Source organism: Globicephala melas, chromosome 7 (assembly GCF_963455315.2).
Source record: "Globicephala melas chromosome 7, mGloMel1.2, whole genome shotgun sequence".
NCBI lineage: Eukaryota > Metazoa > Chordata > Mammalia > Artiodactyla > Delphinidae > Globicephala > Globicephala melas.
In genome coordinates, this window is record NC_083320.1 from 92,521,319 (window position 1) to 92,548,739 (window position 27,421).

The 27,421-nt window shown below is 44.5% G+C and overlaps 1 protein-coding gene across 2 annotated transcripts in view; it reads right to left on the reverse strand.

The window, feature by feature from the left end:
- Nucleotides 1-26,172, reverse strand: part of THSD7B (thrombospondin type 1 domain containing 7B) — a 1,218,744-nt gene extending 1,192,572 nt beyond the window's left edge. Inside the window, exon 1 of one of the 2 annotated variants that reach the window (XM_030883051.2) lies at nt 26,053-26,172. The gene's annotated coding sequence lies outside the window, so the exon portion shown is untranslated. The remainder of the gene's footprint in view (nt 1-26,052) is intronic. The other variant, XM_060302483.1, reaches the window with a different exon arrangement.
- Nucleotides 26,173-27,421: the final 1,249 nt, after the last annotated feature.

A 27,421-nucleotide genomic window follows, 5' to 3' on the forward strand; every position in this document is an offset into this window, starting at 1 on the left:
AGTGGCCTAGCTCAGGTACCCCTCATCTCCCCTGGGCCACACCGTGGCCACACAAGTCCCAGCACAGTGAGTGAGTATGCCGCTGTCCAGCTCCAAGTCCGGCAGGACTCCCACAGCACCAGGACCGGGGGAGTCCCGTGCAGCAAGAAACCTCTCCCGTCCGCCTCAGGCTCCCAGAGAAGGCCTCTCAGCTCAGAGGATTTGGCTCAAGGACATGGAGAGCACACGCCAAATTATTGATATTGACGATTTCCAAAGTTGACGTTATAAGGAGGTAGGAGGGAAATTGTCGACCCTTTATTATTATTCATCTCTGTATTGTTTTACTTACCATAATGATTTATCATGGTCTTAACAGTCATGATAAAGTCCAAACGTAACAAACATATAAAGATGGGGAAAATGATATCTAATTCCACATACTCCTCCCTCCACAGCTATGTGGACCCAGCATCCAGAATTCACTGCACTCCCACTGGCCCGGTTAGATGTCATGTTTACACTCCTTGAAGACAGGAACTTTCTTTCACATCATTGAGTCTGATGGTGACTGCCACATATTAATGCCAGTTTATTGGGAAAAAATGAATAAACAATGGAATGAATGTGAGTGAACAAAGTCTCCCTAGGAATCTTGTTCACCACATGGCCAATATCCTCACCTGTGATATAACGAGCAGGACCCCATGGGGCCTTCTCAGGACAAAACCCCCCATGTCCTCAGCCTGCCTCTTGTTTGTAGAAAAACTTTAGCCAAAGAATAAAGTTAATCAGAGAAATGAAAAAGATGCAGAAGCAAAGAAAAGCGGTCAAACAGGACAAAATAATAAGTTTAGTCATTAAAATTGAGGACTTTTAGTTCCTCCTCAAAGGCTATAGACGATATTCTGAGCCATATCCTTTGAGCTGTTTTGTAGCTACCAAAACCCCCATAAGGTGGAAGAAGTTAACCACATGATGAACAGATTGTGGCTATGACATAAGCTTCTCCATCTTACACAATTCCGAGAACTGGCCTCAAGGAAATGGGAACAAACCAACCCTGGAACTGAAGATTAACTGTACTTAAAACAATCAAGATGATGCAGACCAGACCACCACATGACTAACTTCAAGATGACTGTGGGAGCTGACAGTGCTGTTCTACATGTAGCACCCTCCTTCCGCCTATACACCCCTGAAACCGCCCTTTAAAAGCTGTCGTCCCCTGATTGGCAGTTGCACGTTGGCTTTTGGACATGAGTCTGCCTTCTCCCCAGGTTGCCAGCCTCCTGAATAAAGCAACCTTTCCTTTACAACCAACACCTGTCTCTTGAGTATTGGCTTTTAAGCAGTGATCAGCCGAACCCGAGTATGGGAAAACTGATGGCTATGAGTCTGTCCTGGAGCTAACCAAGTCCAGAGTAGAATTCTCTAGAAAGAAAGATGGTTAATAACTTCAATAAGAAAGACTAGATCAGTGTTATTCAAGATGTGATCCATGAAATCGTGCAGGACACATGACCTGTTTCTTCAATAAATATATAGACAGGTTTTTTTTTAAAAAAAAAGGTCTCAGATTTAAGAAATAAAACAACCAAAAACAGTATGCGAGTCTTTTCTGGCTCCTAAAAAAAAGAATCCTAAAGAGACATTTTTGAGACAATTAGGGAAATTTGAACAATGATGGAGTATTAGAGGATGTTAAAGATTACCATTAATATTTTTAGGTGTGATAATGGTATCGTGGTTACATTTTTAAAAAGTCCATGTTACAGGTGGGTGAAATAATGTCTCAAAATTGCTTTAAAATACTCCAGCCTAAAAAAAAAAAAAGAGGGATAGGCAGATAAAACAACGTTAGGGAAACATGTTGCTAATTGTTGGAACTGAATGACTATATGTAGGGTGCTTTATTCTGCTCTTTTTTATGTATTTTCAAAGATTTCCATAGTAAAAAGTTTTAAAACTAAATTAAATGGGCTCCTAATTTTTAAAAATACAGTCTGTGAACTCTCTTCATCAGAATTGCCTGGTGCTTGTTAAAATGCAGATCCCAAGCCCTCTTTGACCTGTTGGCAGGAAGGCAGTGGCCTTGGAGCTGTACTTTAACAAGCACCCCACACCCTACCCCAAGCTCTAACGCCCCTGTGGTTCTGATAAGAGGATTCCACTGAGAATGACCAATTACGCGGCATCCCTTGTAAATCTTAACAGAGTGAAATCTTCCTTCACTCTCATGCATGTCCCAGTTTGGCAACAAAGTATGTAGTCATCCAAGTCAGAGTGAGCTGTGCCCACTCCTCACATGCTGCTCCCACTTGCATGTGCTGAACCGCCACTTGTCTGCCAAGGCCCAGCTCAAGCACCCCCTAGGCCTTCTCCGATGACTCCAGGTGAGAGAATTCCTCCACCCGTTAAACCATGGACCCACAGTCACAGGCAGCACATAGTGGTGTCCTCAAGTGTATCTGCCTGGGTGGCTTTGATATCGTGATATAATAAGGAGCAGTATATTTGGTCGCTGTCCCGAGTTCCTGGCACAAAACTCCTAAAACCCTTGAAATTTCCTTAGTGATAGCAGTGAGAGGAGTGTCTTTTGCTATTTATACTAAGCCCCTTTCAACCCCACCTGAGTTTCTGCTAATGAGGTGACTCTTGGAGGATGGAGGCTGGTTGCCAGAGGAACCAACCATGCATGGGATTAGAGGGTTAGAACTGTCAGCCCCACCACCAACCCCTAGGGAGGGGAGAAAGGCCAGGGACTGAGCCAGTGGCCAATGATTTAATCGATCCTGCCTATGTAATGGAACTCCATAAAAACTTTAAACCACAAGGTTCCAAGAGCTTCCTGGTTGGTGAATGCCTCGAGGTGCTGGGAAGGTGATGGCCCGGCGAGGACGTAGAAGCTCCTGGGTCCTTCCCACATACCTTGCCCTACGCATCTCTTCCACCTGGCTGTTCCCGGAAGCAGCCCTTTTGCTCTTTCCCTGTTTGCTCATTTCTGTTCCCTTCCAACCTTAAAAGAACGTAATTATGGGAATGAGGTCACTAGGCAATTTAACCTAACTCCTGATTTATTCTCTCCTGAATGCACGCCATACCTTGATCCTTTTCCTAGATTAAAAGAAGCAAGAATGAAGAATGAAGTAGTTAAAGAATGGCTAGCTCTCTACCCCCAGCAGCCCCCTTATCAATCCTGCAGGCAGACCACAAAAAGACAAGATAACATCTGAAGAGAGACCATGAGGAAACAGCCAGCCTGCAAGCAATGGAGAATGACAAAGAGTATGACCTCCTGCCTTGATGATTCACTGAGATTGTTTCCCCTTTTTCCCTTTAAAAATCGTCATGGCTGAGCAGAATCTTCAGAGTGGGTCTCAGGACATGAGTCCACCTTCTCCCCAGATTACCAGCTTTTCTGATTAAAGCAACTTTCCTTTCTACCAACATTTGCCTCTCAAATATTGGCTTCTGAGCAGCAAAGTGCCAAACCTGAGTTCGGTAACATTCCTGAGTTGTATTGTTTATAATCAACTCATAATCATAAGTGTTTCCCTGAGTTCTGTGAACCATTATAGCAAACTATCAAGCCTGAGGAGGGGGTTATGAGAACCCCCAGTTTATAGTAGGTCAGTGAGAAGTGTGGGAGGCCTGTTCTTGTGATTTGCATCCAAAGTGGGAGGAATCTTGCGGGACTGAGCCCTGAACTTGTGGGGTCTGTGCTAACTCCAGGTAGTGTCAAAATTGAGTTGTAGGAAACCCAGTTGGTGTCTGAAGAATTGGAAATTGGTTGGTGTAGGAAAACCTCCCATATATTTGGTGTCAGAAGTATTATGAGTAGAAAACACTGTTTCTCTTTTAATGGTCATCCTTAGTTTCCATGTCACCTGCCGGGAATTCCTTAAAGGCAATGACTATGTCTTATTTATCTCCTTCTCTCCAATGCTGGCATGCAATAGGTTTTTGATAAGTGTTGTTCAATGAATGAATTAACAAACAAATTAATTAATACATAAACAAGAGTCACTGTGCTGGGCACCTCATAGACATATCTGTGCTTACTTAAATTCTGATATACCATCATGATGAAATGACAGGCAGCCTAACTTTATGATGACTAGTGTGAAATCTGGGTAAAACATGGGGGAAATGTGATTATGTGGGGAAAAAAAGATCAGAATTCCAAAAAGTATATGGACACTAATTGTAACTATAAAAACATATGTATATTATTTTTTATGAGAACAAAGCTAAAACATAATATGCAAAAAGCGAAAAGAAGAAAAAAAAGTAAAATAGTGGGATTCTAGGTGACTATATTTGTATTTTATTTCCATTTTCCAAATATTCTTTTTCTTTCCCAGTAAGGAAGAAGAAAGAGGGGAAAACAGAATTTGGAGACAGTTTAGGCTGGTGTAACCTGCATGACACTAACTCCAGCACCACAGGGCCCCTCCTAAGGCCCCTGGCAAACTCAACATGGGAGAAAAATGGTCAATTGCTGCCCCTGGCATTGGGGGCAGATGGAGACAAACCATTTTTCCACATAACTAGGGCTTCCCTTGGTCAAGTCTAGCAAGACCTCCAACCCCTAAGACAGGGAGTCTTAATAGTTTGACATGGTCTGCACACTGCACAGGCCTGTATGTATTTAAAAGAACAAAGAGCTTAAACAGTCACTTTGCTTTGTCTGTACTGAGAGCATCCGGGGCCTTCCAGTCATCCTGCAAGGAGTCTGCTCAAGCATTAACAGGTATCAACCTAATATATTGTACAGCAAGCATCTTTATTTTCTTCTCAATCTATTTTACCTAGCATGTCTCCCAGGGGCAGATTGGAAAATATGTGGTAATTATATATTGACAGAATGTGGGAGCAGGTTATATACGGATCCATTGTACTTGGCTTCCTTATTAACCGCTTCTTTGCTCTTTAAGGAATCTCTGGAGCTGAGGTATTACTTTGCTACTTATGGTTTTCCCCTTGTTTATGAAAATTGTCCAGCTCTACCAGAACCTCATGTGTACAGAGCAAGATGGGGCTTTGAGACACAATCCCTGTGTCATCCTCCTTGGCGAGGTCCCCATGTGAAGCTGGCAACTTCCACACAAAGACACAGAACAACTCACTGGGTGGGCTGCCCAGTCCCCTCCACTGTCTAGTTGAAGAAGCGGTAGTCAGCAAGAAAAGTATTTATTAGGAAAGGGGCATTGAACCATGTTTGTGCGCCTTCAGAAGAAATAAATAACTTTTTTAAGGAGCATAGCAAGTTTTTAATGATAGGTTTTCCTCACAAACACTAATGATAATGGCCTCCAGTGAAGAAACCGCAGGAAAATGGGATTGGGTACCTTTGGGTACCCAGTGGTCTTTACGTGGTTGATTTGTCTAGAGTGTTTGAGCAGAGGAAGCTAGAAGAGGAGGCCTGGGATCAAAGAATTCTGGAGGAAGGACAGGGTGGAAAGCAAGTTGTGAGTCCCGAGCACTTTGGGACTGCTGCCCAGGCGATGTAACGGATGACCTAATGGACGAGCTAACGGATGGTCATTATGGGTGATCTAAGTGGACCTTAGGTCTAAAGGAAGTGTGAGGAGGCCACATAATCCACATGTGGAGGATGCAGCCAGGCTGTTCCAAGGTGGTCCTTTCACTCAGCAAACACTCACTCAGCATTTCCTACGGGCATGATGGTGCCCAACCCTCTCCGGCTGCCCTGACCTCAGGCCCCACCATGGGAAGGTGGCAAGTGCTTGAACACAGAGTAGCAGAACCTGGGTCCTCCCACCAGCTCTGCCACCCACCTAGCAGGCTGGCCTTCTGCAGGACTCACCTCTCTGAGCCCTTTCCAATTGGAAAATAATGAGGGGAGATAGTAAGAGGTCACTACTACCCCAGCCAGCTGTGACAATTGACTGCATACGTGAAAAGAACCCACCCAAAACAGCTGTTTTTTCTTAGCCTGGTCTCGTCTGTCTACATGGCTCATTTGCCAAAAGATATCCCATCCTGAAGCAGCTGAACCAAACGACCGTGCAGGGGAACTGAGTTGGCTTCTGTCAGGTTGACCTGAAAAGGGGACAAAGAAACAGAGTTCACCTTTGAAGGTGAGACTCTGCCCATTAAGAATTCAAGTCCAGAAAGAGAAAGACAAATACCATATGATATCACCTATAAGTGGAATCTCAACTATGACACAAATCAACATATCTACGAAACAGAAACAGACTCAGAGACATAGAGGACAGACTTGTGGTTGCTGGCGGCAGGGTGTGTTGGGGAGGGAAGGACTGGGAGTTTGGGATCAGCAGATGTAAACTATTGTGTATAAAATGGATAAACAACAAGGTCCTTCTGTAGAGCACACAGAACTATATTCAATATCCTGTGATAAACCATAATGGAAAATAATATAAAAAAGAATGTATATATATATATATGTATAACTGAATCACTTTGCTGTACAGAAAATTAACACAACACTGTAGATCAACTATACTTCAATAAAAATTTTTTTAAAAAATTCAAGTCCAGAAACTATCATCTAACTTATTAAATACAACCTTTTCCACTACACCTTGTCAAAAAAAATAAATAAATAGCCCACATAACTGTAGCAATAAAGTCATTAGGGAGGCACACTCCCTCTAAAATGAAATACCAATACTGTAACTTGCAGTTAAATTTAATTACTGCCTAATTTCCTTTACAATAGATGACCTAGTTTTTGGACAATATTCTCAGAAAAGAGATTACGTGCTGGTGGAAAATGTCTGCCCTACCTTGGAGAAGCAGAGAGACCATTTACTGGGCTAATCCATCCCCATATGAATGTGTGCAAGGCAAACGAATAAGACACAGCCCTACTGAAGAACACGCTCTGTTCTTACACAAAGGCCAATGTGGCAAACAGTACGTTTATGCCTCTAACAAAAAGCCATTCCATGGAGACTGATGAGCTGTTTGTCAGACTTGCTGACCGACTTCCAGAGGGCAGCCTTGGACATTCATGTGAGGAGCCAGCCCGTAACTCTGCCTGTCACCTTCTCCACCTGCAGACCCAGCCTGTGCTCCCCAGTCCCCAGGTCCCAGGACAAGGATGGGGCACTGGCACAGAGCAGCCCACGCCGTGGGGACCCCACAGGCTTCTCATGCCTCAGAAAGTCCCCAGCTCGAAAGAAAAGCAGGGAGGGTAGATCCATGGATGCTCTGGCTTGCCCTCACTTCTCACCAAAGGTGTCCCAGGCTGAGTGCAGTAAATGGTGACATGTGAAGGACAATGAATGGTGACATGCACAAAGAATGGGTGAGAGAGGGGTGTCAGAAGCATCCCAATTCCCGGCAGCCAGAATGTCCCCGAGGATGAGGTCAACTACCTATTCATTCTATATTTGTCATAATTAAAAGTAAAGGGGGGACATAAATATCCTATCTGCAAGGAACTCGGAGTCTAGGAGGAAAATAAATATGTAAACAAGGCAATTACAAAAGAATGTAATTAATTCTATGGCAAGAGAGTATGGTGTGTTACAGGTGGGAAAGGCAGTAGGAAGAGGAGTCAAAGAAGGGGAGTCAGGACCAGAGTTTGGGACCTTGAAACCAGATCTAAAATATACGAAGAGGGCTTCCCTGGTGGCGCAGTGGTTGAGAGTCCGCCTGCCGATGCAGGGGACGCGGGTTCGTGCCCCCGTCCGGGAAGATCCCACATGTCGCGGAGCGGCTGGGCCTGTGAGCCATGGCCACTGAGCCTGCGCGTCCCGAGCCTATGCTCCGCAACGGGAGAGGCCACAACAGTGAGAGGTCCGCGTACCGTAAAAAAAAAAATAAATAAAAATAAAATAAAAACAAAAAGAGGGATTGATGAGAAAATGGTGAACTGTTGGTAATGGAAAGTGTTAATAACTCTTGAAGGCAGGTGATGGGTACATGGAGGTTCATTATACTATTCACTCTACTTTCATCTGGGTTTGAAATTTTCCATGGTAGAAATACCTTTTTAAAACTAACATGAATTATTTTTAAACATCGGAAGCATGTATATTTAATTCTTGCAATTTAAAAAAAGGCTATATATCCTAACTCATTAGCCAAAAATAAGTGGGAGCACGTTTGTATACTCTTTTTCTCCATTTTAAAAATATCACAGTGCTGCAGGATGGAGAGTAAATTGGAGAGAAGAAGAGAAAAGACAGGAGGAGTTTGTGTGGGGACCCAGCTGAAAGATGGTGGTGGCCTGTACAACAGAGTAGCAGAGGGGATGAAGGGATGGATTTTAAATGTTCAGGAAGTAGTATGGCCAGGACCCAGTGATTGACCTGACATGAGTGAATCATGCATTCAATCATTTTCCTGGTAAAGATTTAAGGCCACCCACTCTGCCAGGGACTGTGGGAGGGACAAAAGGCAGGTAGAACAGGAGGCCAGACATCAGCACAGCTACCCGTGATAGTAATAAGGTAAAAGAAGCTTTTAGCTTATTTATCTGAAACAGTTTTGGGAAAGTAAAAACCGTAAGTAAACATTAGCTTAAAACATGCTGGAGTAAATACCAGCAAAATCAAAACACGCTGGAATATAAATGCGATAAGTTGAACAGTGCACACGTAAAACGTTAGAACTAGAAAAGGTGGCCAAGATAAAATAAACAGTAAGATTACATCATAAAAAACAGATAATACAATAAATATTATTTTTTAAAAAGACAAAAGTAAGTAATATTAGCTAATGGAACATACTAAACAGATTAAATAGTTAAATAAAAATTATTTAGAATGCATAAATTTTGCTAAAAGCGTATTCTAACCAAAGGGTAAAAGGAGAAATAGGGGTTGTGGTATGGACGTCAAAACATAGGTGAGCTGCCAGGCCATCTGGTCAACCTCACCTCCCTTCGCCACTGTGAAGAGTACTTGTCATTCCCCAAATCTGCCATATTTTCCTTAAAGGACACTGCTGGCGGGAGGTGAGGATTACATGACACACTCCACAGAAAAACATCCTGTTTAGACATCTGTCCCTCTCCTCAAAGCTTCCCACTCACAGCAGTTGCCAAAAATCTCTCCTCTCACTGCCCTCCCTGCTGTATTATCCATCCCCCTGCACACCAGCCTCCTCTGCTCCAGCACCCTTGCTTATGATGGAAGAGCCTCCTTGCCACACCCATCCCCTGGGGAAGGGCTGCCCATCTTGAGCTTCTGAGTGCTCATCTTGCCAGAAGGCTCCCCCTAGACCTGAATGAATGGCATTCTCCACCTTATTACATGCACACACGGGCCAGGCTTCCCCCGAGACTGGGTTCTTGGAGAGACAAGGACCATAGCCCTTCCTAAAGTGCCCTGGGGCCTAGGCATGGGCCTGACACACTGTCAGTGCTCAGTTAACCTGTGTTGAAAGTAAAGAAATGAAAGGAGTAATCAGTAATCTCAGATGGACAGGGCTCAATTATTCAACAAAGATGAATTCTACAGCGGAGAGTCTTGGCCCCACGTAGCTTCTTATGGCTTGTCTCTCATTAGAATTCTCTGGGGCTCTTCTCTTTCATGTGGGCATCATCAGCCCTTCCCAAAAGGCGTATAAGGTAACAGCAGAGATGTCACCACACAGGAACCACAACAGCATTGCAAGCATGGAGATAGCAGCGCTGCTGCACGACCTCAAGGAGAGACGGCTTCCAGGCTTCATGGAAGATGGGCATTTGAGCTAAGGCTCCGAAGATGGTTAAGCTGCATGGATGGAGGGAGAATAAGGCAGGATTTCTGGAAAGAGAACAGGATATGAGCTAACATACACACAGACAATTTCAGCCCTCCACCACAAAGGTTGTCTTTCCCCACCCGCCGTGTCCCTGGCAGGAAGCCAGCCACCAGGTCCTAGAGGCAGCATTTTGTCCAGTGTGGAGGACGTTCCCCAAACTCAACAGTAGGAACTTTGCAGGAGTTGCCATAAGGCAGGGCCACTGATCTTGTAACCAGATCACATCTTTCTTTGGGATGCAGAGACCAGCTACTGGGCTTTCAGCACATCGTCCAACACCTGGCTATCACGAGCAGCCCCTGCATTTGCTTTTGGACAGCCCTAAGTGTGAGAAGCCATCAGGCTCTGTTCTCTGAAAAACAGAGCAAGTCCAGCTGCCCCTCCATAAGGCACTCCCTGTGAAGTTTAAATAGATGGCGACAGTTCACAGCATTAGACTCCTTAGCAAGAATTTGCCTAACCTCTTACACAAGCCAATTTTCAGCTCTCACAGCCATGTGGATTACATACATCATTATACATACTTATTTCTACTAGGACAATTGCTGGCTTTTTATTTTTTCAGCTCCAGAGAGAGCAGGAATCGTCTCTGTCTAGACTTTAGAGAAGCCTTGAGGGGAGGTTCACCAGATATACAGCTCTTGCATTCACCTGGAAGAAGAGGCAAGCCTGCAATTCTGTCCGCTCCAACTGAGATGCCAATACCACAGATATCAGACAGCAGTGTGAGTACAGAACAGGCTTGCTGAGGACTGAATGTTTAAGTCCCCTCAAATTCATGTATGTTGAAATCCTAACCCACAACATGATGGTGTTTGAAGGTGGGGTCTTTGGGAGGTGATTAGGTCATGAAGGCACAGACCTCACAAATGGGATTAGTGCCCTCGTAAAAGAGACCCCAGAGAGTTCCCATCTCCCCCTGCCATGTGAGGACACAGAGAGAACCACCATCTGTAAACCAGAAGGCAGGTCCTCACCAGACACCAAATCTGTCAGCACCTTGATTGTGGGACTTCCCATCCATCTAAGTGTGAGATATAAATCTGTGTTGTTTACATGCCCCCCAATCAATGGCATTCTGTGATAGCAGCCCAGACTAAGACAAACCTCCAATGCAGACTTTATAGGAAATGGTTAGGAACTAGTTTCCTAACTCTTGAGTCCCTCACCCAGAGGCCTTTATCTGCTTTGGGAGTATAAAATTTTAAGAGAGTGGATGAAGGGGGAATTTGTGAATCGACTGCTTTGAAGAGAATTTTTGAGATGCTGTGAGTCCCACCCTACACTGCCATGTAAGGGGAAGGATGTGCTTTCTGTCACCTCAAGTCTAGGGAGGGGGCTGCCATTGAGCCATTGGAGGAGTATGGAGATGGTCCCCGTACTTAAGGGACATTGTACACTGTAGAGAAATCTAGTCAGCACATGGCAGTAGGAGAAGGGCGTACAGCTGGGACGGGCCTGAACCCTCAGGGTTTACAGGAATGAGATGCAGACCATGAAAGAAAGCCAGCCTGGGTCCATTTTAAAACCTGCCAAAAGTCCTCCTGGGGGTGGGGCGTGAGGCCTCCAACAGTGAGACAGTGTGTGGACAACATCAGAAAACCAGGATGAGAGCAGCAAGGAAGGGGGGAATTGCACAGTCTGCACCTAGAGAGCTGCAGGGGGATTCCCAGGCAGAGGCGTTTCCAAGCAGCCCACCAGCGCATCAAAGAAAGAGTCAGCTAAAAATATCTGCCAGGCCTGGGAGTGTGGAGCAAATGGCAGTTCAAGGAAGAGCTCTCCTGTCTCTCCTCCCCCCCACCCCCTCCACCCAGTGGTCAGTAATAGCAGTTATAGGGGCAGACAGAAGGATATGCATCTGCTCTACCAAGGGGTCAGCCACAGTGAGGGCCCAGCTGCAGGAAGCCCACAATCACATTAATTAAATTCAGAGATTTGATTATTGCTGGGGTCTGGATATTCTAATTTCTGAAATTTGTTTGCAACTAACATAACCATTGGATGGTCTGCTGCCTAAGAGAGAACAGAAGAGCCATGGACCTGCCCAAATTTTTATCACAGGCAAGGGAAATTCATCCCTCAGTCCACCCAATAAAACTTAAAGGGGCAATGAGAGGTCAAAATAAAGCTACATTGGATTATATCCCAAAGTCAGGTTTGTTCCACATGTAATAAAAGCCGTGTATCATTGCTGCTATCGACAGAGCAACAAAGCTTTAATTCTACAAAGCTTTCTTTAGGTGATATACCTTTGGAGCCATAAATTTCATTGTCTATGTGGTAGATACCGCACTTCAATCCACCCAACACCAATGTTAGGCCTCTCACTCTTGCCTGCTGTACAGGGAAGGTAAAAAAGCCAAGTGTTCATTTTCACAGCCTGACCTGGAGCTTGGAACGGTCACGTGACAGGGTTCTGACCCATGAAACACATCCAAATGTCTGCAAGTGCTGCCTTTCCCCTTCTGCCTCACTCCTGCAGTAAACGCAGCTGACGCAGCTACAACTGCAGCCACCGCCTTCAATTCGTGAGCAAACGGCCAAGGGAATTGCAGAGAATCCAGCACTACGTCACGAGCCCCAGAACCTGCCAAATACCTGCTCTCTACAGATCTCTTGCGAGAGACAAATAAATCTCTATTTGTTTAAGACATTTTCAGTTGGGTTTTCTGTCACTTAAAGCCAAATGTAACCCTAACCTGAAGGACACGCACATACACAGGCACACATGTACCCACAACACATACATGCACGCCAAAAACAAATAGTGGGAGATACATCAAAATGTACAATGGTAGGGCTTCCCTGGTGGCGCAGTGGTTGAGAGTCCGCCTGCCGATGCAGGGGACGCGGGTTCGTGCCCCGGTCTGGGAAGATCCCACATGCCGCGGAGCGGCTGGGCCTGTGAGCCATGGCCGCTGAGCCTGCGCGTCCGGAGCCTGTGCTCCGCAACAGGAGAGGCCACAACAGTGAGAAGCCCATGTACCGCAAAAAAAAAAAAATGTACAATGGTAGGATTTTATATCATTCTTTTCTTCCTTTTTTCCTATTGATATTTAAAATTTTTTCTACAGTGCTTTTGTATTGCTTTTGTGAGAAGACAAAAACTTTATAAAAACTACTTTTTGATAGTGAAGCCCTGACTGTGATCACTGAAATGTAGACATGTTTCATGGTCCTTAAAGAGCTTTGTCTATGTTTTTTGTTCTATGGCTGGCTCAGCACACAGCTACACTCAACCACTTCTATGAAGATGGACCCCAAGAGAGACCAGCTAAAATTCTACTAAGATAGAATTCTATAGAATTCTACTGAGTATGAAGTGAGAAGGGCCAGGTTTATCAGAGAGAAAAGCACAAATATTTATCATATCTTGTGTAAAATCTGCAAAGCCTAGAGATTAACAGGTATTATGGGAGAATGGAGAGAAAAATCAAGGATGGCTGAGTTTTGGGGCCCCAGATACTAAGTGGCAACTGACAGAACTAGGAAAGTTGCGAAGGAGAGCCAATTTGGGGGTGGCTAGAACTCATGATCTCAGATTTGGACATGAGGAGCTTAAGGTTGATGAAGGGACCTCCCAGGGGAACAATCCAATAGCCTGATGACAGTTGTTCACCCAGTAAGCCCTTACTGAACACTTAATTTGTGTGTAGAATTACATACTAATCCATGCTAATCACTAGGCTACATACAGAGAAAAATAAGCTACGATACCTGCTGAACTCAAAAGCTTGCAATCTGGAGAGAGTTAGACTATAAGCACCAACTCTATAGCAGAACCTAAAGCAGAGCTATAAATGACAGTAAGGAAGAACAGTTAATTCTGACTAGATATCAACAAAGATTTCATAAAGATGGTGGAACTTGAACTGAGGCTTAAAGGATAAAAAAATATTTCAAGAGACAGATGAGGCAGGGAAAAGATTTTCAAGATGAAGAAATCATATGAGCCAAGGCATAGGGATGTGAAAGGGTACACATGCTCTAGCTGACGACAGCAGAGTCTGATGGAAGACGGGGCAGGGCCAGCTGGGGGAATGATAGAATTGCCAAGCTGAGGAATCCAACCTCTAGCCAATGGGGAGCCACTGATAAGACTCTAAGAGGGTAGAAGTATGGTCTTACCTATAGTTGGGAAAGATAAGCCTGGTTGTGGAGGCCAACTTAAGAGGCAAGGTATTAGAGGTGGAAAAACCAGTTATGAAGCTACTATAACCATGCAGGCAAGTTATATACACATATGTTTTCTTTTTCTTTATCCATTCATGTGTCAACACACACATGGGTGATTTCCATGTGTTGGCTATTGTGAATAACGCAATGAACCTGGGAAAGCAGATATCTCTTCAAGATATTAATTTCATTTCCTTTGGATAAATACCCAGAAGTGGGATCAATGGATCCTGTGGCAGTTCTATTTTTAATTTTTTGAGGACCCTCCATACTGTTTTCCATAGTGGTTCCACCAATTTATATTCTCACCAACAGTGCACCAGGGTTCTTTTCTCAAAAATACTTGCCAGCATTTATCTCCTATCTTTTTGATAATAGCCATTCTAACAGGTGTGAGGTGATTTCGCATTGTGGTTTTGATTTGTGTATCCCTGATAATTAGTGATGTTGAGCATATTTTCATGTAGCTCTTGGCCATTTGGATGCCTTCTCTGGAAAAATGTCTGTTCAGGTCCTCTGCCCATTTTTTACTGGGTTATTTGGTTTTTTGCTATTGAGTTGCAAGAGTTTCTTTATATATATTATATTGACCCCTTATAAGTTACAGATATTCCTCAAGTTATGATGGGGTTACATCTTGATAAACCCATCATAAACTGAAAATATCATAAGTCTAAAATGCATTTAAAACACCTGCCCTACCAAACATCATAGCTTAGTCTAGCCTATATTAAACACACTCAGAACACTTACATTAGCCTACAGTTGAGCAAAATCATCTAACATAAAGCCTAATTTATAATACACTGTTGAATATCTCATGTACTTCATTGAATACTGTACTGACAATGAAAAACAGAATGATTGTATGGGTACAGAATGGTTGTAAGTATAACAGTTGTTTACCCTTGTGATCACATGGCTGACTAGGAGCTGTGGTTCGCTGAGGCTCGAGCCTCTTGATGAATTGACCCCTTCCTTTATCTTTATCTATAATTACCATCTTCTTTTCTTGTTACAGCTTTTGATCTAAAGTCTATTTTGTCTGATATAAGTATAGCCACCTCTTCTCCTTTTTGGTTTCTATTTGCATGGAATATCTTTTTCCATCCCTTCCCTTTCAGCCTGTGTGTGTCCTTGAAGCTAAAGTGAGTGTCCTGTAAGCAGCATATAGTTGAGTCCTGATTTTTATCCATTCAGCCACTCTATTTCTTTTTATTAGAGAATTTAATCCATTTACTTTTAAAGTAATTATTGATAGGTAAGTACTTACTATTGTCATCTTGTTAATTATGTTCTGGCTGTTTTATAGCTCCTTTCTTCCTTTCTTCCTCTCTTGCTTTCTTTCTTTATGAATTGATGATTTTCCATAGTGGCATACTTTGATTCCCTTGTCTTTATTTTGTGTGTATCTACTACAGGTTTTTCTTTTGTGGTTACCCTGAGGCTTATTTGAAACATTTTATAGATATTACAGTCTATTTTAAGCTGATAAAACTTAACTTCAATTATAATAAAAATAAAACCTTACCCTTTCACTAACCCCCAACATTATTTGGGGGGTCACAATTTATTTTATATTTTTGTTGTCACAATTTACATCTTTTTATATTGTGTATCCATGAACAATTTCGTAGCTATAGCTATTTTTAATAATTTTTATTTTTTTATATATTTTTGTTGTCACAATTTACATCTTTTTATATTGTGTATCCATGAACAATTTCGTAGCTATAGCTATTTTTAATAATTTTGTCCTTTAAGCTTATACAGGAGTTAAGTGGTAACACACCATCTTATGACAGTATTAGAGTATTTTAAACCTGACTATATATTTATCACTTTAGAGTACTTTAAATCTGATCTTATATTTACCAGTATGTTGTATATTTTCATAAGTTTTTATGTTACTAATTGGCATGTTTTTGTTTCAGTTTGAAGAACTCTTTTCAGCATTTCTTGTGAGGTAGATATTATATAATGGTGATGTACTCCCTCAGTTTTTGTTGTTTGGCAAAGTCTTTATCTTGCCTTCATTTCTGATGGGCAACTTTGCTGGATAAAGTATTTCAGTTGGCAGTTTTCTTATTTCAGCACTTTGAATATATCATCCCACTCTCTCCTAGTCTGCAAGGTTTCTGCTGGGAAATTCACTGATATCTTTATGGGGTTTCCTTTGTATGAGAGAAATATTTTTTCTATTGCTGATTTTAAAATTCCCTCTTTGCCTTTGATTTTAGACAGTTTTACTATAATGTGTCTTAGAGAAAGATCATTTTGGATTGAAATTCTGGGATAACATATTAGCTTTATGAACTTGGATGTACATATCTCTTCCCAAGTTTGCTATGTTCTCAGCCATTATTTCTTTAAGTAAGCTTTTTGCCCCTTTCTCACTCTCCTCCCCTTTGGGACTCCAAAGATGCTTAGATTGTTTCTCTTAATGGCGTCTCATAAATTCTGTAGCCTTCTTTTTTTCACTCTTGTTTCTTTTAGCTCCTCTGACTGGATAATTTCAAATGCTCTGTCTTCAAGTTCACTGATGTTTTTCCTCTGCTTGGTCCAGTCTTCTGTTAAAGATTTCTACTGAATTCTTCAATAGATAGTTCAATTCTATTGAACTATCATTGTATTCTTCAGCTCCAGATTTCTGTTTGGTTCTTTTTTGTTTTCTATCTCTTTGTTGAACGTCTCATTTTGTCCTTGCATTGTTTTCCCGATTTCATTAAATTGTTCACCTGTGTTCTCAAAGAGCATCTTTGGAACAATTATTTTGATAACTTTGTTGGGCAATTCCTGGATCTCTATTCTTTGAGGCCAATGACTGGAGGTTTACCATATTCCTTTGGTGGAGATGTGTCTCCCTGATTCTTCATAGTCTGGTGTAGCTGTCTGCACATCTGAAATAATCCAGAAAAATTCCAGCCTTTATGGACTGACTTCAGTAAGGAAAGCACTTCATCTGCAGATGGGGACACACTGGAGTGTGCTGTGATCCTAGGTCAAGTGGTGCAGGGCATCAAGTGGTGGGCCGCGTGGCATCTCCAGATACAGAAGGGCATGATGTCTCAGTGGCACAGCCACTGAGGTCCACAACATTTACAACTGTGTGGTGTCTGGTGAGCTCTGTGGTGGTCCACAGTGGCTGCAAGGGCTGTTGGGGTCCTCAGCAGCACCTCCAGGTCCAGCAGCTGGGGACCAGGGCCGGCAGCAGCAGTGGCCAGAGCAGGTGGTGTGCATACCCTCAGCTGCAGGACCCAGCTGCAGGTGCCAGTGTAATGTCAGGAGCTGATGCACACACACACAGCAGCAAGGGCCTTGGCCAGCAGCAAGGATCAGGGCCAACTGCGTGTGCACTAGCAGCTGCAGGGGCCCTGACTGTCAGTGTGCACTCCTGTGGCTGCAGGGTCTCACCACAGGCATGAGCACAGCAGTGGAGCCTGGTAATGAGAGTCAGGCCAGCAGGGTACACGTGCACAGCTGAAGGGGCTAGCGGTGGTGAATCCCGTGGTGCAGGCCAGTGACAGGAGACAGGGCTGGATCTGGGCCCACAGCAGCTGTGGGAGCCTTGGCTGTCAATGTGCACTTTCGTGGCTGCAGGGTCTCGCCACAGATGCACACAGCAGTGGAGGCCAGCAATGGGAGTCAGGCCAGTGGTGTGCAAGCGCACATTGGAGAAGCCAGCACCGAGCACACACACGTCAGTGAGGTCAGCCATGGGGACCTAGGCTGCTGTCTCACATGTGTGCAACACAGAGGCTGGGACTAGCTGCCAGTGCAGGTCCCAGGCACCAGAGGCGACCAGGGGATGGGGGAGAGGTAATGAACAGCGAGGGACTCAGGCTAGTGAATGCCAATACCTGTGGGGTGAAAACCAGTGACATCTGCAGGGGGCGTGCTGGCTTCTTCAGTGGTGAAAGCCGTCGGGGTCCTCCGCAGAGCGAGTCACTGGGAACCACAGTCACTCCTGCTGTGTGGCCGATATTGGCAGCCACGGTTCTTCTTCCTTGCCCCCAGCCATCTTTATACATCTCAGCTTTGCCAGTTCCTGGGTGGAGTGAAATCGAGGCCCGTCCTTTGTGTAGTATCCTGACATCTGGTCACTCATCCCACTCTCCCTTTCCTGGCAAGGGGAACTCTTTCTAGAAGGGGAGCAGGGCCAGGCTGGGGGATGGGATGATGCAGGCAAAATGAAACTATTGTTCCTTCTCTTTTTCTGTGGTTATTCTCTGGGTTTTTTGCTCTACTATATTGCTGGAGTTTCTTACGTGGACTCCAGAGCTCTCCCAAGCTGTTTCTGTTCTTGGATAGCTGTCTAATTATTGATCTTTTTGAGGGATGTTGGCTGGGGTCTTCTATTCTGCCATCTTGCCACCTCCCTACCACAGGCTTTTTGAAGGAAAGTATCATATGTTATCCCAGGCCCTGTTACCTAGTGGGTATTCAGTAAATTAACAAATACAGAAACAAGGGAATCAGTCGATGGACATAGAAGTTCCTACCAAGATTTCTTAAGGCAATAAAAAAGAAGAGCAAAGAAATCACAAAGAAAACCCTCTCTTCCTAATCAGGCCTCAGGTCAACCCAACTGTTTCCCCTGTTTATCTAAATCCTTCCTTTTTCAACTGGTCGCTCTGGGAAAAAATTAACACAGCTTTTGCGCCCTTCTTATTGCTTCACCAACTCTCCCTGGGACTCAGTGGCCTGCAGAGCTCTTTACTAACAAATTAGTCCCAGTGTGCCCATGAGAGAAGTCTCCGTTCTCAGACTAGCAGATGGATGGGTTTTCCAATTTGACAGACTGACCAAACCCACACTCCACTGCTCAAGCAGGCATCTGTTGCATCGAAGCCCGGGGAGAACCAGGAGCCCTTCTCCTATGTGTTTGACCAACGATTTCAGCACTTTTATCTTATTTCAAAAGCCAAACTGAATCTTCCATAGCAAAGAGCTCCAGATTGGGTGGATTTATGCTCATCAGCATATGGAGATCCAGGAGCTCACTGTGACACAAAAGGTCATTTGTTTAGTAAAACCACAAAAGCATAAAAGAAAAGAGAAACCGATGAGCCACAGGGCAACAAAGTACATAAAGCAGCAGGAACCACACACACACCAATCCCATTAAGAAAACAGGAGCTGATTAAAGGGAAAAAATAAACGGCTTTAATGCTTCCATGGGGAATGGCTGCAGTTTCTCCCTGAGTCATTGTTTATGAAAATAAATTTACTTATTTCCAGCAAGATATGTTAAATATATGTGTGTGGAGATAGGGGGTCTGGGCCTCTTTCTCAGTTGTTTAGACTTTCGTATTAATTAAGTCCAGATCAGTAGTTTAATTCTCACATGGCCTGCTTAGTTTCACTGAGGATAACTCAATGCATCACTCCAGATCACTTTGCTGCCCGAGGTCAGCCTTCGCTCTAAGCCAGCACTGACCATAGGCATCATGGGTGGACAAGCGATCCTTCTCCAGTTTGGAAAAGCATCAAAACCTTTATGCTTTAAATTGCTGAGTCATCATGCATCAATATCACTTTTTTATTTATGCCATACTATGGGCTGAATTGTATCCTTCCTATAATTCATATGTTGAAGCCCTAATGGCCAGTACCTCAGAATGTGACTGCATTTGGAGATAGGGTCTTTTTTTTGGCCACGCCACACAGCTTGCGGGATCTTAGTTCCCCGACCAGGGATCGAACCCAGGCCCCCCTGCAATGGAAATGCAGAGTCCTAACCACTGATAGGGTCTTTAAGAGCTAATTAAGTTAAAAGTGGGGTAGGCCCTAATCCAACATAATTAGTGTCCTTCTAAGAAGAGGAAAGTTGGACACAGACATAGACAGAGGGGAGACAATGTTAAGACACAGGGAGAAGACGGCCATCCACAAGCCAAGGAGAGAGGCCCCAGAAGGAACCAAATCTGCCAACAGTCTCAGACTTCTAGCCTCCAGGACTTTGAGACAATAAATTTCTGTTGTTTAAGCCATCCTGTGATACTTTATTTTTGCAGCCCTAGCAAACTAGTACATGTCACATTTCCTTTAATTACCTTTGCAACCCCAACAGAATGCAAGCTCCAGGGAGGCACGAATTTTTCAAAGCCTGGATCACTGCTGCATTCCCAGTGTCTAAAATGATGCCTGGCGTAGAATTGGCACTCAATAAATATTTGTTAGAGAAAAGAGAAAGAATGAAGACTTAGATGACATCAGTCTAAAATACTATTTCTGAACTACATTTTCCCTCCCTCTTACTCTGGTCAAGCTAAATTCTGGTTATATTGTTTAAAAAAAGATTTGGAGAATCCGAACAACCAATAAATATAATGTACCATATTCAATTTTGCCCAGGAGATATACAGTCTAATCAGATGTGCACACATTTTCTGAACCTCCTTTCTCTTGGCTATACACTGCTGGTGATAGATTCTGCCTTGTCAGACACAGCAAAAACCATCCTCTTTGTTCAGTTGTGCTGTGGCAAATCCACAGTATGAAGAGTCACCTCCAACCTCAAAGACTAGTGACTGTACAGGAGCCAAGGGGTCCTGTCTCACACTCACCCAAAATGCCAGCCTGGCCATCAGTCAAGGGAGCTTTTCATCAATGGCCACCTCCATCAATGCCTCTGACCAAAAGCATCTTCCCCTTCAAGTTAACAAGTACTTATTCAGCACCTACTCAGTGTTTAGCAATATACACAGCAAAAGGAAGTGGAAGAAATGGATGTCAAAAGCATGAGCCCAACCGTCAAGTTTAACGACATGGCAGGAAGCCGAGGCTGAGATGCAAGAAATCAAGAAAGCACATGGCCTGGAGACGGTAGGGAACCTGGATTAGACTTAGGAGACCTGCTGACCGTGGGCAAGTCCTCTCCCCTCTGCAGCCTAAGCTCTCTCATCTGCAAAACTGGGAGGGCAAGCAAGGCCTTCTGGAAGGTCTCTTCCAGTCTATAGGGCTGCGGATTCGTGACCATTCAGGCAGGCTGCCTTGCTTGGTTGCAAAGACAAGCAAGTTACCTCCAGGGAGGTGGTGGGTGAAGATAGTTATTGTCAGATACACAGGGGCTGGACATGAACATGGGAACCCCAGGAACAAGCAACGTGGGGTTGGTCTCTTGATCTCTCCCTCCATGGTTCTGATTCTCTCTGTGATTCACACAGTTCTTTTCTCTCTGCCAACATATTCAAATCTCCTGCTCCATCATAATCTCATTTTACACTTGGCTTTGGCCGTGACTCTGTCCTGACCCTCTGCCTCAGTAAATCACTGGTAAATCTTCCCCATGTTTAGTAGTTCCTGAGGAAGAACATCTGATTGTCCTCGAACATCTTTTTATACCAGACTGTAATCATAATCCAGCCCTGGGACACCGATGAGGCTAAGGCCCAGGCACCTTGGCACTAAGCCTGGCAGGTGAGGCAGCAGAGGCAATGGCTGGGCAGCTTCCCTTGGAAGAGCGGATGGGTGGGTAAGGATTTGGAGGTCAGAGGTCGAAAGACAGGTAGAGTCCACAGGTGCTTAACACAGTGCGTCATCTGGAATGCAGGTTGGATTACCCCATAAATGATGGTACTTTATCTTCTACACCTTCCCTCTCAGCATCTATAATTAGACTGTACCGAGAGGTGTGTGGGTCCTTACCCTCTGAATCAAACCTTCTGGAGACGGGGAAAGAAATAACAGTCAGTCTCGCAGCCATAAATAATCCCAGGGCTATCCCACTGATGGGACAGGCCTCTATACACAGTGAGGACTGGGACAGGACAGAAAGACCCCTTGATGACAAATGACCTGGACCACTTGTGTGACCTCGAGAAAAATCACTTAACCTTTTGGACCTTGATTTCTCACTTGTAATATGAGACTAAGATCCCTCCCACATCCTTTATTGAATTATAATGAGCAACAAAGGAGGAAACAGATTTTTTATGGCTTATAAAAGCATAAAGTCCTATGTACATTTAAATTAAAGAAATTAACAATAACTCTAATTAAATAAGAAAATAGTCTATATTTAGGCATAGAAAAAAAAAAATAAAGACAAGAAGGGAATACACCAAAATGGTCAGTTATCTCCAGTAGATAATGGTAGTTATTTCTAGATGGTAAGATACAAGTGATTTTCATTTCTTCATACTTTTATCCTATATTTTTCAAATTTTCTACAATAAAAGTGTGATAAGCAGAAAAATCTTCTTTAAAAAATGTGTGGGTCAGTGAGATCTCACTACCTTCCTTGGCGACACTAGCTGCCTTCTGAACGTTTTATCGTTCTGTTCCTAAGCATTTCACTTAGAGGCTGGGCAAAGAAAATAAAAGAAGGTCAACTTCAAATCGGTCAATTTCTGTGGCGTGTTTGCGCCCCTTTAAAAGGCTTCGCTGGAAAGAGAAGGCTGAAACCTCACAGCTGAAATGAGGCTTAGCCAGCGGGTTTGCATTTCAACTGTTCAGGCTGCCCTTGCTCCCTGCTACTAAGATTTCACTCTGCCAAGCTGTTTCATCTCATTTGGGGAATCCACATTATGTTCTCATGAAAATTACTTAAAAGAAAACAAAGTTTTCAGATCCTCAAGTAAGGAAGGACGATGTGTAAGTTTCGCACCTATGTGATTTATAAAGGGATATTGCATAATCGGACCCAACCCATCAGCAATGGGCATCTGACTGTCCTGGTAACAAAAACACACACTTTCATCGCTGAAATAAACATTTCTTGAGTCCCCACCATATGCCAGACTCTGTGCTACACAGAATATTATGGTGACAAAGACAGGCCCAGTGATCCAGCACCTAACACGGTGCCTGGACAGACAGGAGCTCCGGATCAACAGTCATCAACAGTCATTGAATATATGAGCATCTCTGCCCCTCTGGCTGTCCTCTTGCCCACAGACGTGGGCAGGGCTGTCTCCAAAGAGAATGAGAACACAGAGTCACACTGAGGAAATGGGGCAAGTAACCAGGGGTGAGTCAACTTCATGCCCTTTTCACCAACTCTACTACTTCCAAAATGGAAAGAAGGGGACATTATTCATCCCTTTGGAATCAAATTAAAATCAGAGATAAAGGAGACACAGGAATGTCTCAAAAGCTAAAGTGGGTACCAAAGATAGGATATTAGATGGTACTAGGGAATCACAATTTTTTTGGAGTGACAATGTTATTGTGCTTATGTTTTGTTTTCAGGTTCTCAATGTATTCTGAAGCATTTAAGGAGGATATAAGTCTGCTGTTCACTTTCAAATAATCTGGGGGGCAATGGAAAATTGGGGACCTAGGACACGAGAGCTACAAGATCAGCAAGACTGGCTACTAACTGATAATTGTAGAAGCTGGATGACGAGGTCACAGACATGTCTGTACATGGAAACCAGCCAGAGAGCTTCAAAAATACTGATGCCTCTGTTCCAACCCCAGAGATGGTGAGTTAAATGGTCTGGGAGGTTACCTCGGCAGTGGGATTTTTCAAAGATCCCCAAGTGACTCTAATGTGCAGGAACCATTCGGTTTATGCTATTCTCTATACTTCTGTGTATGTGTGATTATTTGCAGAGCAAAAGTGGTTTTTTTGGTTTTTGGTGGGTTGGCTTGTTTGTTTAGTTTGATAATGCAATGAGAACAAAAGGTAGTTAAGCATATGAGGAAGGGCAAGGGGCAGGCCTGCTCCCCCTTATCTGAGGATAGAGGACTTGCTGGTCTCTCTCTCTGTTCTTTTTTTTTTTTTTTTTTTTTGCGATATGCGGGCCTCTCAATGTTGTGGCCTCTCCCGTTGCGGAGCACAGGCTCCGGACCGGGGCACGAACCCGCGTCCCCTGCATCGGCAGGCGGACTCCCAACCACTGCGCCACCAGGGAAGCCCCCTCTCTGTTCTTTAATCCCAGCCCCCTTCCACCTGCAGCTGACTTCCCACCTCTTGGTTCCTGAAGCAGGGTGGGAACATGCAGAGCATGGTGCCACCACAGGAACCCACTGACACCTATAGATGGCTCCACCCTCAAGCCCCAAAAGGAAGAAACCTGAGTGTGGAGTCTGGACCTCATGATGCAGCCTCCTGCCGCCCTCCCTCTTCCACTTAGCCACCCCCCATCCCACACTCCCTGGGCTCCTTTTGTGACAGTGAATTATCCACTTTCACCTCCTGCCGGGAAGGGAAGGCCAGGGCTTCCTAACAGCCCCGTGACTGAGATTAATCATCCTTGGGTGGATGGAGGCTTTTTACCCACTCATTTCCAGCAGGACCTGCAAAGCCCTCTCACCTGGCTTCCCACAGACCCCCACGGACAGGCCCATCTGATGGGATAATGCTCTCTTTTAACCAGAATGTCTCAATAGTAGGTTTCATGTTCCCAGCTGTGCTCACGGTGGGCATGTGATTTTTCTTTCATGAAAATGCTGTTATTATAGAACCCTAGGCTCACCACCCTCCCTACAATAGTTCACTATTATTTGTGGGGGAATGGTACTTTGGAGAAGGATTTGCATGTGGTTCTCTAAAATGAGCCAAGCCTGGCTGACAATCAAAGGCCTCCACACAACCATAACTCCAGCCAGCCTCCAGACGTTCACCAGACCCCTGGCTATGGCCAGAATGTGAGAGGACCCCCAAAGTGAAACAGAAAACCCAGCGGACTAAAGAGTGTTTTCTTTCCTTCATTCTTCTTTAGTTAAGCTCTTCATAGATGTCTGTCATTGTTGGGGAAGCAGCCTCTGAGGCCCTCTCAGCCCTCAAAAGGGAAAGGAAATAGCAGGTATGAAGAACCCGTTGAGTGCCACTGTTCTAGACACTTACAGTGGAGGTTGCACCTCCAATGTCCATAGGGTCAGAACACGGGAAGCAAGTTGACTTGGGCGAGCACTTGGGCATGGTGGGGACTGGGGTGCACACTCTGTCTCAAGGCAGCCACGACTTAGTGTCAGACCACAGTTTCCTGCAGAAATATTGGCTTCATGTAGCCAAATCTATTTTTGTCAGAGGAGCTGGAAACCTAGAATTCCAAGTGAGTGCAATCTCTCCATTTTTAAATGATGGTAAAGAATTCCATTTTTAGAAAAAACATGGTGGCTAACCCTGTACATTCCAAACTACAGGTGTGTTTGGGCTGGAGCCCTCTGGATTGAAATCTGCTGCCTCTGTTTGTATGTCAATCTCTCTCTACTCCTTCCCCAAATACCCCTTAGCCAGTCCCCTGGTCCCCAGGGCACCCCAAGTGAACTTCTGGTAGGGGTGCTTCTCCTACTGCATGGAAAACTTCCATGGACATGTTGGTCTCCCCACCTGACTGCAAGGGACCAGGGCTCATTGTCTGGGCACCCTCAGTGCCCAGCTCGTGCCTGGCATATAGGTCTTGAATGTATGTATGTTTGTTGCATGAGTGGATGAATGAATGAATCCACATTTCAGTTACTCCTCATTACCAGCCCATGATGCTGGTGTTCTTATCCCCGTCACACAGATGAGAAAACTGAGCCTTAGACGGGACGAAGAACTTGCCCAGAACCCCAGCTCCCACCACATCTGCCCAAACCCAAACCTGTGCTCTTTGGGCTGCACCCACCGCTTTCTCCATGTCATTTTTCTCCTCGCGTGCCAACATTCTGTACCTACTGAAAGCCACAGTCTTGGCTTGAGAGACAAACAGCACGTTAAAATCATGTCAAAAGTCCTCCACTTTTCGGCTCAACGTGTCACCAAATCACTCACCGAGTTATTTACTGCTGTGGCCTGTGACCCCTTGCTGGGTCAAGGCCTGAAGTGGGTCAGCAAATCAATATTTTTAAGATGCCTATTAAATATCCAACAGCTGGCGCGTGTTAACGGGCGTCACCCTCCCCCATCACATAAGAGTTTTCAAACAACACAGAGCATCTATTCCGCCTCCGGCCTTTTAATTATTGGAAAGAAAATATCACAAAAACATTGCTCTCCCTCCGAAGAAGCAGAGCAGCTTGTGAACGTTATTCCTCCTCCGCACGTGCACCCACTCGAACGCCCGCCTCCCCGGGAGAGACGCTCCGACACCACCACTCCCCCCCCCACCCCACCCCCGCTGCAGCGCGGCGCTCATTGCGGGGAGGGCACAGGAAGTGCTCGCCTTCCCCTGACAGCGAACCCACGCCTGCTCCCGGGAAACTGACCTGCCGGCTTCAGTTCTAGGCTGGGCATCAGCGGGAACCCCACAACCTCCTCCAGGCACCCCCAAACCGTGCAGAGTCCTGGGGTCCCTCACCCCTTCGGCGAACTGCTGGGCGCTCCGGGCTGTGGGTTGCGCGCACCCTTGGCGGCCGAAATCCAAGTGCCTGGCCTGCCACCTTGTGGACACTTCTAGGAAAACACCCTGGCGGACGGGCTCCCAGGGTGTCCCTCTCCACTGGGACAGAGAGGGCAGAGAGATGGAAATACAGATGAGAAGCAGATTAACGTGGCAAAATGAAAGAGAACCCATGAGGAGGGTTTAGGGATCATTTTTTCCTCCATTTAATTAAGCCTTTATATGAGGAATGGTGCAAGGTTTAAATGCTCTAAGTGCAAACCACAGATGCATTCTTAAAAAACGGTCTAGTGTTTCTTAAAGTTTGGTGAGTGTCAGAATCTCCCAGGGAGAGTTTTAAAATGTAAATGCCCTGCCCGCTCCGACCTATTTACTTGGAATCTAGGTCCGGCATGGTTTATTTATTTTTACTGTGGTCAAAAAATATAACATAAAATTTCCACTTTAACCATATTTAAGTATACAGTTCTGTAGTCTTAAATATGTCCACACTGTTATGAAACAGATCTCCAGAACATTTTTATCTTGTGAAACTAAAACTGTACTCTAAACAACAATTCCTCATTCTCCCCAACCAGCCCCTGGTAATCACTATTCTTTCTGTTCCTGTGAAGTAAACTTTAGATACCTCACATAAATGGAATCAATGTAGTATTTTTCCTATCATGACCGGCTTATTTCACTTAGCATAATGTCCTCAAGGCTCATCCACGTTGTAGCATTTGACAGGATTTTCTTCCCTTTTAAGACTGACTCACATTCCATTGTATGGGTAGACTACATTTTGTTTATCCATTCATCTGTCCCTGGACATTTAGGTTGCTTCTGCCTTTTGGCTATTATGAATAATGCTGCTGTTGACATGAGTGTGCAAGTATCTTTTCAAGACCCTGCTTTCAATTCTTTTTGATACAAACCTAGAAGTGAGATTTGGGGATCATATGGGATTTCTACAGGGCACCTCTAGTTTTCACAGGCTCCCTGGGTGATTTGGATACACAACAGAACCACAGATGTGGTCCCAGCCCTTCACCACACAGGGTAGGAAACCAGGGCTCTGGGTCGGGGTTGGGGGGCGGGGAGGGAGAGGGGGGATGGGACACATGAGGATGCTATTGAGGAAGTTTTGATCCATCCTCCCCTATCTAAGGAAGAAACTTTGAGTTCTGTGTAGTTCCAGTTACTCAACCTGCATATAGCCTGGAAGACAGAGAGTAAAGAAGCAAATGAAGTAA